Consider the following 14,690-nt stretch of genomic DNA (forward strand, 5'->3'; position numbering starts at 1 on the left):
CAAATAAATTGTGGTGTCAATTATGACAATTAAATTTTAGTCATTTAGTAAATATGTTTTCACACAGCAAAAGTACAAATCACTTCTAAGTAGTCTTGATTTTGTCACTGCATAAATATTTTTAGAAATAACTTTCTGTACTATAAGTTAGTACGAAAGGGGGGGGGGGTTAGTTTTTTCTATGTATGAATGTTAACTGAAACTTCATTTTTAAATAATTATAAAAAAAAAGTAAATTTTTATGAGAAAAATAGTTTTAAAATTAAATCATTAATACAAAAACTAATTAGTTACTTAGTTGAAAAAAAAAATAATAATATACACAAGGGTCAAATTCTAAATACCCTATTGAGCAGATGGTTTGATAAAAATTAAAAAAAAAAATGTAAAACATGCTAAACCACCTGATTACGCCCAAAGAATAACGCGATAGTTGTAGCACAACTTTAGTGTAACAGCTCGCTCAAAATTCATTAGTGGAATTTCTATTGACTTTAGGAATCTCGTGAAAATCTCATAAGTTTTTACGAATTGACCAATCGCACAAGTTTTAGTCTGTCAACATAGTCAATGTTATCACTCATTATGGTGCTAGAAATATGAGTTTAATTATTTGAGGTAGTTAGAAGTATCAGAATGTGTTATGGTCTAAGCCATTAGACTCAGGGGATTATTTAGGGTTTTATGGCACAATATCCTATTTTCATAATTCCAAACAAAATGTCTGTTGAAAATTGTGAAATTATTTTTAGAGGCACTTCGGGGTTAAATTTCGTTAAACGATTTTCACTATAGGTTAATATGAATATTTAGAATTTTTTAGTACTAAGTTTATTATTAAATTTTTTGAGTGAATAGTAATCTCGATAAGCCCACCCAGTGCAGTGTTTTCAAAATCACAGTGTGAATGTCCAAATTAGGTTGGAGGAGTTTTATTTGGACACTTGGCAAGATCTTAGCCACACATAGTGAATAATATTAGAGACTTGGTACAAAGAGGAACCATTAGATGGTTTTGTGAAGGAAGTCAAGGTGTGAGATCATGCCACCTAAGCAAAGCTCTGTTTTATCTGATCAACTAAATTGTGCCAGACCAAAGAGGGTTTCAACCCTAGCAAAATCCTAAATGGTTGGAATCCAATTGAAACCCCAAAAGCTTGGTTGAAACCAAAACCCTAAATGGTTTTCCCAAACCCTAAAGTTGGTCTCCAAACCCTTTTTAACCCGATTTCTAGCATTGTGTTTAATCACTTGATTAAATCGCTTCCACATGCTATTAATTAATCAAATCCTTGTTATGACATCATTATCCAACCTTTTAAACCTTGATTTGATTGGGCCAAGAAAAATTAGTTTTGGGCTTGATAGCATCTCAAATCCTAACCAAACCCCCTTTAAACCCCAAATTGAAGCCCACTTGGTGGGGCCCACCAAGGCCCACGAAATTGGCCACCTTGGCAAAGCTTCTTGGAGAAATTTCCTCCCCCACATGGTAGACCATCCACTGCCATTGGCTGCACCCAATAGTGCCTTGATGTGAAGGAGAAATCCACTCCATCAACCTCCATCTTTCACAGCTGCTGCAGGCAGTCTCTGCCCCTCACTATTCTCCACTTTATGTCACATAGCCACCTCCAATCAAGGGTCATTCCAGCCCACAACTTCCCCCTCCAGGAGTCTATAGTCGTGCAAGGCACTTTTCATTCCATTTTATCACTTCTTTTCCCCCGTTCTTAGAGAAAAACCCAAAAGAGCTCTCTCGGACAGATTTCTGGGACATTTTGCGTGGCCATTTTAGACCCTTTGTAAGTATTTTCCCAAGATTATTCCTTCACATAAGTTGTTCTTCTTTGAGTCTAGTTTCCGTGGATATCTTATTAGTCTCATTCCATGGTCATTTGGTCTGTAAAAAGTATTTTTAACCATGGAAAGGTAATTCTGGGCGTGAAACTGGAGAGTATGTTATGTTTTGGAAGTTTTGACCAAGCTAATGGACATATCTTGGTCCGAAAATTTTATGGAGTGCTTTTAACATGTGTTTATGAATGTTCATTGAGGTTTTGTTGCATGAATAAAGCTTTTGATGGTAGATTTTCTTAGAGTTAGAAACTTGAAAACTGGAAGTGGAAAAACAGTTTCTGTTTTGTGAAATTTTGAATATTTCGTGATTTAATCTTATTCAAAAGGCTTTGATATTTTTATAGGATGATCCTAACCCTCTTATATACATGGTAGGATGTTATTTCTAAGATATTTAGTATTAATTTTAAATATATGATTTTCTATACAAGAGGATTTCTATTAGGCCTAAAGTTTGATGTTTTTGAGTTAGATCCATGTTTTATTAAATTTTAGCCATGTGATTTTAAGTTTGATGGTTGGATCTTCTTTAGGACAAATTTTTAAACCATGTGATGTGTTAGTTTGAAGATCACATGTCTTTAAGCTATGGATCAAGAAACTGATCAAAGTTAGTTGGGAAAAACAGTTTCTGTTTTGGACTAAGTTTAAAACCAAAAACTCCAAGTGTTTTTTTGTGATTTTTGGTGAGTTTTGTTTGATGATTTAAAGCTTGTTTGATATTGGGATGATGTTATGAATATGTTAGAAGTAAGATTTGATTTTTTGGAATTCTTGGAGATGTTTTTATTAAGGTCAAAACTTGTGATTTAAGGTTTACTTTTTGTTAAAAAGTTTGGGTCTTTTTACAAAAAGTTTGGTGTTGATAATTAGCTTTTTCTTAATGGATATTTTTTAAGTGTATTTTTAAACTTAGGATAGGAAGATCTTTGTTGCAAGATTTTGATTTATTCATGAGTTTTGAAACTTGAAAGAATTGCAACCAAAATCAAGACAAATGGCCTATGTAGGTTTCGGCCATAGTGAGTTTTTCATAGTTGTGATTGGTTTTAAATTTTTCTGAATTGATATTTGAGTTTGGGACAAAATTTACATGAGGAATGTAAATTTTGGTAAATTTTGGAATTAGGATGTCAAATCCGTAAGTTAGGGGTAAAATGGTAATTTGCCCACATGTAGAGGGTAAAATGGTAATTTTACTCTAAGTTGTCTCTTTTCATATTTCTAATTGTTAGTAATTAATTTCTAACTTTTAGAATACTCTCTTACAGTTCCTCGTGTTTCGCGCTTTATTCTAGTAGAACGCGACGATCGAGGTAAGTTAACTTTTAACTTACTATCAGTTTAATGTGTATGAGTGATAAGTAAGGGAATTAAAGATTATGTATGCATGTTATCATATGTGCTATGCCAAGTCATTACATATTTATCTGTTACATAAAATTTATTCCGTCATGAATTATTCATCTGTTACATTTAACTTACAGTTTAATGTGTATGAGTGATAAGTAAGGGAATTAAAGATTATGTATGCATGTTATCATATGTGCTATGCCAAGTCATTACATATTTATCTGTTACATAAAATTTATTCCGTCATGAATTATTCATCTGTTACACAAGATATTATGTCACGTATTGCTATACATTGCAAGTATGTCATGTAAGTATGCCATCTATTACATGTATTTCATGTCACGTAATATTTACTATCACATGTTATGCCATGTTAAGAAATGTTGTCTATTATATGGTATGCTATGTTACGAAATGTTGCATATTACATGTATGCCATGTTATGAAATGTTCTTTGTTACATTTATGTCTCGAAGTATGTCATGTCTGTCGTTTTACGTTCATGTCACGTTATGCTACGTCAGGACTTCTGTCTTTTATATCACGTTCATGTTACGTCACGTTACAAAATGTCATGTATGCCAGTTAAGTCATTCATGTCAATCACGACCCTAAGCGCTAGGATAGGGTAATATCCTAGTGGAACTCCTTTGTTCATACTGAAGTGTCTAAATATGTGTGAAATTTCCTGGGTTGACGAAGTACAGTCAACAGGTGCGAATGGGGCCTAATTAGCTGGTCAATGGAGCGCGCCAGGCACTAATGGGGCCTAATTAGATGGTGCCACACATTATGTTACGCGTGTCCACAGCAAGTGTGACACAAACAAATAAGTCATGGGGCCACAACAACTGTAGAACATGAAGTATGGGGCCACAACAACTGTGGAGCATACACTACATGAGACACAACAATTGTGACACGTAGAATACGTGGGGCCACAACAACTGTGGAGTACGTATTAACGCACTCATAGCTGGTATAGAAACTTGTGATGTGATGCAGTAATCGGCAGGGACACACGGCTCAAGGGGACCTGTGTAGCACCCATATGGTCACTTTAATGATTAAGTCTATTGAATAAGATTCCAAGTTCATGCATTTCACGTTCAAATCATGTTTCACGTTATGTTATGTTCAAGTTTACGTTCACGCAATCATGGTAATCCCATGAGATAAGACTACTTTATCATGGTGACCCTATAAGACAAGAATATGTTTCAAGTTCATGTTATGTTATGTTCACGTTCACATTATGTTTCAAGTTCACATTTATGTTATGTCATGCTCAGGTTCATATTATGTTCAAGTTCATGTTTAAATTTTGCTTGTTCACGTTCATGCTATGTTTCTAGTCCATGTTATGTTTCAAGGTCACGCTCATGCTATGTTTCGAGTCCATGTTATGTTTCAAGTTCACGTTCATGCTAAGTTTCAGTTTTAGCTTAAGTTATGCCAGTTATGTTATGTCGTATGTCAAGTTATGCTATGATTACTTATGATTTGATTATGCATTCATGTTTTTACTGCCATGCATGCATCATTAACTTGTGTGAAGTTTTTTTGTTAACTTACTGAGATTTGTAATCAAATCTCACTGTGGTAGTCCCAACTACCATTCCCCCCGAATGGTAGATCATGTTACAGGATTTGAAGGAGAAATGAGAATCGACCAACTGGAAACGATCCACTAAGCGATGGTACGACGTAGATAGTAGTACAGTAGTTACCTCAGATTACTACTTGTATTTGTGGAGTTCAATCTCCAGCACTCTTTTGATCACAACCATATGGACTATTATTATGATCTTAGTTGTTTAGTATGTCGTTAAGTATGAAGTATGTTTTAAGTATTTGGGATATTTCAGTTGGTGCATAGTATTCCTAAAAAAAAAAAAAAAGAAATTTATTATCCGCTGTGAATATTGCATAATGCTAGATGCATGTTAGGAACATTGCATCTTATATGTCATGAACGGGGGCAAGTAACCTCGTGTTGCATGTCCCGACACTTCAGATGTCCGTCTGATCCCAAGTGGAATCTGGGGGCGTCACATTTAGGGTGTCAATTTCAAAGAGAGACAAATTAAAAGAATAGCAGAAGGAATAAAAAAACTAAAAAAAATTATTAAATGATTAATGGAGAACAAAAATTATTTTTAAATGCAAATTAAAGTGAAGCAAAGTGACTAACGGCAAAAGTATTCAAATTTGACGAATAGTAAAGCGTCGGGAAACCCTTGCACAAATCCGATATTTTAATTATTCTTAATTCATTGAATAACTCAATTGGGAACTCAATTTCCAAAATTTACAATCGGAAAATATAGATTTATAAACCAAAATTAAACCAAATGTAACATTTTGAAAAATCATTCACCATTTTTAAAATACATAAATTATTATCCCTATTGAGAAAATCTAACGACGACAATATACTCAAGGAGTAATATTGCAGCAAAGAATTAAATCAATATAAATAAATAATTGATCCAAAGATAATTAAAGAACTAACCCATTCAATAGAAAAAACATGACTGAATCCATAAACATAATAAATTTTATGATTATTTGGGGAAGAAAACATCAATAATGAGTTGATAATGATAAAACGAAAGAGTTTAGTAATTGAAAATCAAATACATAAATTAAAAATATCATCTAATGTGCAAGTTCATCCCTAGTCTTACTTGAGAATTTAGTTACCCATAAATATAATGGAAAATAAAAATCTCAAGAGAAAAATAAAGCAAATGGCGACTATGGAAATTAATTTCGTCTCCTCTTTCTTCAGTACTAAGTTGTCTCCCCTCTTTTTTAAAACTCTCAATTTCGTATTAATGAAATGCTTCTATAGGATAGCAAAGAAACCATAAAGTCTTCATATTATCGCATACAAAATCGCCTAAATTTTATGTTTCATCTTGGCAGCCACATACGCACTTCAGAAATTCAAATTTAGAAATCCTTATTAGAGAAAAATGTGTAGCCCCTTAAGATAGCTTTCCAACACATCAAGAATAGTATCAATCCGATATTGGAGTGAAAAGTTAAGATCAAAATACTGAAATGGGGCATCTTTAGCTAGGAGGTCACATAGTGGTCTAAATATGGTGAAAAAATTCTGTATGAACCTCCTAAAAGCCAGCATGACCAAGAAAGGATCTCACATCCTTTACTGTCCTAGGTGTAGGCAACTTAGAGATTAATTTAATCTTTGATTGATCAGCCTCTATCTTCCTAGAAGAAACAATATGCCCTAAGATAATATTTGAAGGTACCATAAAGTGGCATTTCTCTCAATTCAAAACCAATTCCTTCTCCTTACAACGAGTCAACAATCTCTCTAAATTCAATAAGCATGCATCAAAAGAAGATCCAAAAATAGTCAAGTCATCCATAAAAACTTCCATGCAATTTTCAACCATGTCACTAAAAATGCTCGTCATGCAACGTTGAAAAGTAGCAGGTGCATTACACAATCCAAGTGACATTCTACAAAAAAAAGCATAAGTACCAAAAGGATAAATGAAAGTGGTTTTATCCTGGTCTTCTAATGCAATTTCAGTTTGATAATAACCATCCAAGAAATAATAGAAAGGATGACCAGCCATACGCTTAGTAATTTGATCAATAAAAGGGAGAGGAAAATGGTCTTTCACGGTGGCAGCATTCAATTTTCTGTAATCAATGCACATCCGCCACACAGTCACAAGTTTTGTAGGGACTAACTCTCCCAGGTCATTCTTCACCATAGTAACACCTGACTTTTTAGGAACAACCTATGTAGGACTTACCTATTTACTATCAGCAATAAGATATATGATTCCTATATCTAATAGTTTCAACACTTAATTTTTCACCACTTCTTTCATAATGGAATTAAGCCTATGCTGGAGCTCTCTACGAGGGCTAGTTCCTTCCTCCAAATTAATTTTATGAGAACAAACCAGGGGACTAAACACATTTTATATCAGCAATGCTCCAACCTAAGGCTGACTTATGATCACTTAGGTTCAGAATTAATTTCTCACCTTGAGACTCAGACAATTCATATGAGATAATAACAGGAAAAGTATCACCTGGACCAGGGAAAGCATGCTTTAAACCTTTAGGCAGAGGCTTCAATTCAATTTTAGGTGCTTCCACAGTTGAAGGAATTTGTTTTTCATCTTTCTCAGGCAACTCCTCCAACTTCGGTTGCCATGCCTGAGTGCCATAATCCAGAGTTCTATAAAAAATAGCACAAATATCAACTACATTAGATGGATCACTGATAGAATCAAACTCAAAATTAACAATAAAATACTCAAGGGAATCAAAATCATGAGCTATAGAAACTCCACTATCCATGAGTGAGTTAATCATGTATATCTTGTGGCTCTCGTCATCATCTTTTGGTTGTTTTGCAATATGAAAGATATTCACCTCGAGAGTCATGTTTCCATAAGATAGCTTCATGAGCCCATTCCTGCAATTAATAAGAGCATTAGCAGTAGCAAGGAAAGGCTTACCTAAAATCAAAGGAATTTTAGAAGTAGTATCAACAACTGAGCTAGTTTCAAGGATTAGGAAATCAACAGGATAATAATATTTGTCAATTTGAATTAGAACATCCTCTACCACAACCCGGGGTACTTTGACTGAACGGTTAGCCAATTGCAATACCACAGTGGTTGGTTTGATTTCTCCCAACCCCAACTCCAAATAAATAGAATATGGCATTAGATTCACGCTAGCTCTTAACTCTAGCAAAACTTGCCCAAATTCATGATTTCCAATGTTGCATGTAATGGTTGGACAATAAAGATCCTTGTACTTGGGAGGAATCCGTTGCTCAATTAGAGCACTAACTTGCTCTGTTAGGAACGTGTTCTTCTTGACATGGTGCTTCCTCTTAACTGTACACAAATCCTTGATAACTTTTACATAAGTAGGAACTTGTTTAATCATATACAAAAGAGGAAGATTGATTTTTATCTGCCTTAGATTCTCTAGGATTTCATTGTTAGGATTTAGAGTTCGCTTGTGATTTTAATAATTGAGGGAATGGTACCTTAACAGGACTCTGTCACCTTAGGTTCCTTGGGCAGCTCGACATCACTACCATCTTGATTCTATTCCACATCCTCAAATTTGTTCGTTGTTGGGATGTGTAATAATTTACCTCTTCGTGTCACAATGGCATTCACATCCTTCAAATTATCTTGATCCATGTGTTGACCATGGGGTGTGGACTGAGCTTGCGAAGGGAACTTACCTCGCTCATTCACACTCAAGGAGCTCATCAACACTTAGCACTTTATCTCCTTGTTTTCTTCAATAATCTGAGTAATCAAAGATTCAAACTTTTGGTTAGTCTTACCCTGTGACTCAATAAAAGCATGCAAAGTATCTTCTAAAGGACTCCTAGAAGATGAAGGTGCATGATATGGTGCAGAATATGATCTAGGGGTTTGTGTAGGCAGTTGGTTTTTAAACTTCCAACTAAAATTGGGGTGATTACGCCACCCTGGATTATAGGTATCAGAGTAAGGTGTAAAAGGCTTTTTGTACATACCTAAGACATTATATTGTTCCTCATACATCCCTCTCATCTCAGCAAGTGTGGGACACTCTTAGGCGAGGTGATCTATCCCGCCACAAACAAAACATGGTCCAAAAAACTCTGCATGATTGGCCACATGTTTTGGCATTAAGTCCTTAATCTTTAACACTTTTTTTTTTTTTTTTTTAAAGAAGAGCAGGAAATCACATGTCTAATAGTGACCCCTCCCAAAATTTATTAATAATGCTCTCACTCATGGCGGAGGAATACCATGGTGACAATAAAAGACCATGGAATCAGGGCCACAACCAAGAAAAACAAATCTAGAACAAAATTATAAGATCACTATTTAAACAATACCCACCAAAAACCCGAACAAAAACAAGGTTTACAAATAACCCCAAAAGTTCACAATCTAAACTCTCAAAGATGGAAAACCCAAAGAATCCAAACAGATCAGACCTCTAAGAACCCGAGACAAATTATAACTATTAAAAAAATCCCAATCAAAACCTGAAGCCCCTACCTTAGATAACCAATCCGCCACCCTATTACCTTCACGAAAGACATGCTGAAACTGATATTGAACCATGCAAGCTAAATCAACAATTTCCTCCCAAAAATCCTCAAGGTACCACACACCACATCTCCCTCTGAGCTACCAAGAGATAACTACCATAGAATCCATTTCAACTATCACATTTGAGATATTCAACGATTTGCATCTTCTCAACCCATGAAGGAGAGCCATAAGCACCGCCTTATTATTTGAATCAAAACCAATATGAGAAGCATAAGCCTGGACCATTCCACCGGAAGCATCCCGAATAACCCCGCCAATGCCACAAGAACCAGGATTACCAATACTACTACCATCCATATTCAATTTAAACCACCCCAGCTACGGTTTATCCCACCTCACCACTTTACAACATGGAGCTTTCGGAACCACCATAATTATCCGCAAGGCCTCAAGAATCATGCCATCTCGACGAGACAGATTCTTATTTTGCTTAGCCACTTGTAAAAGCGACCCTAACCACACACAAATAGAATGAACAACAAAATTATGCGATTCCAATATACCTTCCATCCTAGCAAGACATCTCCTCCTCCATAGAAGCCAAGTAACAATAATGGGAATGATGCCAACAATAAAGCCCACCTGTGAGGAAGAGCTAGCACGCCTAAACCAAATCTCAACATTTTGTTTCCAAGTTCTACCAAGAGGTATGCCAATAAGATTTCCAAAAGAAGACCACACTCTTTGTGGAAATTCACCCTAAAAAAGCACATGATTAATATCTTCAATATGACCACGATTACAACAATCACATTTGGATACAAGAGGAATACCAATACGACATAATCTATCATCCACACTCAAGGCCATAAACCATGACCTCCAAAAATGGATAGACATTTTTAATGGAAGATTCTTATGCCAAATCCATGCATGCCAATCCATAGAATTTCCTCTAATACGAATACAATTCCATGCAGATTTTGTAGAGAAAATACCTGTATCCGTAGGAGTCCAAATTAGAACATCATTCCCATTCTCCGGCCCTGCTAAAGCAGTTACTATCTCATCCACCTTATCTTTCCCTACTAACTCCTCCAATAACTCCACATCCCAAATATCCGACAACCTACAATCTTTAACTTTCAAAAGGGGAGAACCCATAACAATCATCTCATTAATCAATGGACCATTATCCCTCCATTTGTCATACCAGAGAAAAAGATCACCCTCTCTAATCTTCCATTTAGAATTTTTTAACAACAACAGAATACAATTAGCAACCATTCTCCAAAATCGAAATCCTTTATTATTTTCTATAAGAGACCATGGCTGGGTTCCAACATATTTGGCTTTGACAAAATTAGCCCATAAAGAATTACCTTGAAAAAGGTTCCAAGCAAAGCGCATATGCAAGGCTTTCTGAACGTCCTCAAGGCTTCGTAACCCAAGTCCTCCTTCTTCCATAGGCTTACAAATCTTATTCCAAGCCAACCATTTCTTTTTGTCCTGCCCATTAGCTTCTCTCCAAAAGAAAGAACTCATCAATCTATGAATCTTGGCAATAGTAACTTGAGGTACCTGTAAAACAACAAGTAGATGGATATTCATACTAGAAATAACATGCCTCAAAAGAACAAGTTTTCCTCCCGAAGAAAGAAGCCTCATCTTCCATCCATTGATCTTTTGCCTCACTTTATTCACCATGTCTTCTAAATGAGCCTGTTTCAAACGCCCTCGAATTATTGGCACACCAAGATATTTGAAAGGGAAAGTCCCTTCCATAAAGCCTGTCTGACGTAAAATCCACTGCTTACGCCGATTTGGAATTTTATTAGAACAATACAAAGCAGATTTATGAACATTAATAGTTTGTCCTGACCACCTCTCATATTGAATCAAAATTTGTTGAAGAACCCGCACCAATCTTTGAATTCCATTAGAAAAAACCATGACATCATTAGCATACATCAAGTGAGAGATAATAGGCGTACCTCGGGCCTGAGAGAAAAGGCCAAACTGATTCTCTTGCACACTCCTATGGATCAAATAGGAAAGGACCTCTTGTTGAATGATAAACAAATAAGGAGATAGAGGATCACCTTGACGGAGACCTCGACCACCCAGAAAGAAACCCTTAATAGTGTCATTCATCATGACTGAATACCAAGGGCCAGAGATACATGAATAAATCAAATCACAAAATTGAGAGGAGATGCCAAACCGTCGCAAGACCGTTATCAAGAACCCCCAATCCACCCGATCATAAGCTTTCGCCATATCCACTTTTAACAGAATATTACCCCCATGTATTCTTTTATTAATAGACTGCACCAACTCCTGAGTGAGGCTAATGTTTTCAAAAAATACTCCTTCCAGGAATAAAGGCTCCTTGCTCCGAAGAAATCAAGCGAGGTAAAATACCAGTTAATCCAGAGACAATAATTTTGGAGCAAATTTTATAAAACACAGAACAAAGACTGATAGGACGAAACTTATCAAAACCTGTGGGTGACTCCATCTTTGGTATAAGAACAAAATATGAAGCCGTGAAAAATTTAGGAAGATCCTTGGTCATAAAGAATTCCACTACTGCCTTCCAAACATCAATCTTAACCACCTCCCAACTATTTTTATAAAAACCCGATCCAAACCCATTAGGACCCGGAGAGCTTTGATTTGGAATGGATGATAAGGCCTCAAACACTTCCTCTAAAGTAGGCGGCCTAAGCAAAGAAACATTTTCCTCCTCTAGTATGACGGGATCAATGAGTCCTTCCAGGCTAGATTGCTCTATGGGTGGCTCTCCTCGAAGTGAATTATGAAAAAAACTCCACCACCCCTTGGTGTATGCTCTCCGGGCTCTCATAAGCTACCCCATTCAATCTCATTTCTAGCACTCTATTCCTTCTCTTATTGGCAAGACAAGCATGAAAAAATTTTGAGTTACAAAAACCCTCCAACTTCCATTTAAGCTTAGCCATTTGTGCCAATCTCATCTCTTCCCGATGCCTCCAACCAGCTAGATTTGAGACTGCCTCATGTAGTTCTCTCTCCAAATTTACCTCCCAATTTGATTGAAGCTGTAGCTCAATCACCTCAACCTATTTTTCAAGGGCATCAATACGCCCTATAGTGTGGCCAAATACTCTTTTATTCCATTCCCGAAGCATCACCTTTCTATGTTTTAATTTCTTACTTAAACACAGGATCGGAGAACCTACCATCTGTAAACTCCAAGCAGCTCAAACACAATCCAGGAAACCAGGATGACCTTAGTCTTTAACACATCTAGCTCCCTAGTGAGCATCTCAATCTTAGCCTTTAGGTTATCCTCTTCCATGAGATGGTAAATTCCACCACTATTTGGGTTTCCTGCAGGTCATGACCTATTTGTGCTATCAGTGGCTCTAGGTCTAGTCCAAGTGTGAGCTTTTTCAGCAAACTCATTGAAGTATGCTATGGCCTCATCAGGATCTTTCTATAAAAACTTACTATTACACATCATCTCCACAAATTGGCGCTCTCTAGGTGTAAGTCTCTCATAAAAATAGCTCACTAAGCGCCAATTCTCATACTCATGGTGAGGACACATACTCGACAACTCCTGAAATCTCTCCCAAGACTGATGCAAAGTCTCACTGTCCTTTTGTGCAAAGGTGAAGATTTACCTTTTTAAAGTGTTGGTCTTATGTTGGGGAAAATATTTATAAAAGAAGACCTGGGTCATCTCATTCCATGACCCAATAGATCATGGTCTCAGCGAGTATAGCCAACTTTTAACTCTATCATTCAAAGAGAAAGGAAAGAACTTAAGTCTCACAACGTCATTAGTTGCATTTTCACTATAAAAAGTCGCAACTACTTCCTCAAACTCCCTAATGTGCACATATAGATTTTCATTTTCCAAGCCATGAAAAGTGGGGAGTAATTGTATCATCCCTGTTTTAAAGTCTTGTTGGCGAGTATTAGCTAGAAACATTATGCATGATGATGTGACTATACGTGTAGGGTGGAGGTAATCTTGAAGAGTTCTAGTGGGTTGATTTTTGTGTTCACTCATTTATTCGGGACTAAATGGATTGTCAAATAAAAGATTGAAAAAAATTTGATTCTGACTCAAGCACAGGCCTACAAACAAATCTACCCAAGGCGTCTTTATATTTGTGTATGCAAGGTAAAAAAGAACGCAACACTAAAAAAAAACTACTAAATGAAAAAGAAAATAAAATAAAGATGCAGCAAGCTAAAAGAGAGAATGAAGTTACCGCCTTTACAAACTACTGAAAAGAAAAACTATCTATCAATTCTTCTACCGTCTCCCTGGTAATAGCGCCAAATTTTGATTACACCCAAAGAATAACGTAGTAGTTGTAGCACAGCTTTGGAGTGTTGATTCCACAGAGAGACAAATTAAAAGAATAGCAGGAGGAACAAAGAAATTAAAGAAAAATATTAAATGAATAATGGAGAACAAAGATTAATTTTAAATGCAAATTAAAGTGAAGCAAAGTGACTAATGGCAAAAATACTCAAATTTGACGAACAGTAAAGCGTCAGGAATCCCTTGCACAAATCCGATATTTTAATTATTCTTAATTCATTGAATAACTCAATTGGGAACTCGATTTTCAAAATTCCCAATCAGAAGATATAGATTTATAAACCAAAATTAAACCAAATGTAGCCCTTTGAAAAATCATTCACTACTTTTAAACTAAATAAATTATTATCCCTATTGAGAAAATCCAATGACGACAATATATTCAGGGAGCAATATTGCAGTAAAGAATTAAATCAATATTGATAAATAATTGATCCAAACATAATCCAAGAACTAACCCATTCAATAGAAAAAGTATGACTAAATCCATAGACATAATGAATTCTATGATTATTCGGAGAAGAAAACATCAACAATGAATTGAGAATAATAAAACAAAAGAGTTTTAGTAATTAAAAATCAAATTATCTAATGTGCAAGTTCATCCCTAGCCTTATTTGAGAATTTAGTTACCCGTAAATATAATGGACAACAAAAATCTCAAGAGAAAATTAAAGCAAATGGCAGCCATTAAAATAATTTCATCTCCTTGTTCTTCAGTACTGAGCCATCTCCCATTTTTTTTAAAACTCTCAATTTCGTGCTAATGAAATGCTTATATAGGGTAGCAAAGAAACCCTAATGTCTTTATATTCTCGCATACAAAATCACCTAAATTTTAGGTCTCATCTTGGCAGCCACGTACGCACTTCAAGAGTTCGAATTTAGAAATTTTTATTAGAGACAAATTTGTATCCTTTTAAGATATCTTTCTAACGCATCAAGAATCTTATTAATCCAATATTTGAGTGGAAAGTTACTATCAAAATACTAAAGTTTGTACAGGTTGTCTTCTAGCG

The 14,690-nt window shown here is 35.7% G+C and overlaps 1 non-coding gene across 1 annotated transcript; it reads left to right on the forward strand.

The window, feature by feature from the left end:
• The first annotated feature begins 12,862 nt into the window (after nt 1–12,862).
• On the forward strand, nt 12,863–12,970 carry LOC118344124. Its single transcript, XR_004797889.1, has one exon. It is a non-coding gene; the product is annotated as a small nucleolar RNA R71 (small nucleolar RNA).
• Nucleotides 12,971–14,690: the final 1,720 nt, after the last annotated feature.

This window comes from Juglans regia, chromosome 12, assembly GCF_001411555.2.
Source record: "Juglans regia cultivar Chandler chromosome 12, Walnut 2.0, whole genome shotgun sequence".
NCBI classification, from domain to species: Eukaryota; Viridiplantae; Streptophyta; class Magnoliopsida; order Fagales; family Juglandaceae; genus Juglans; species Juglans regia.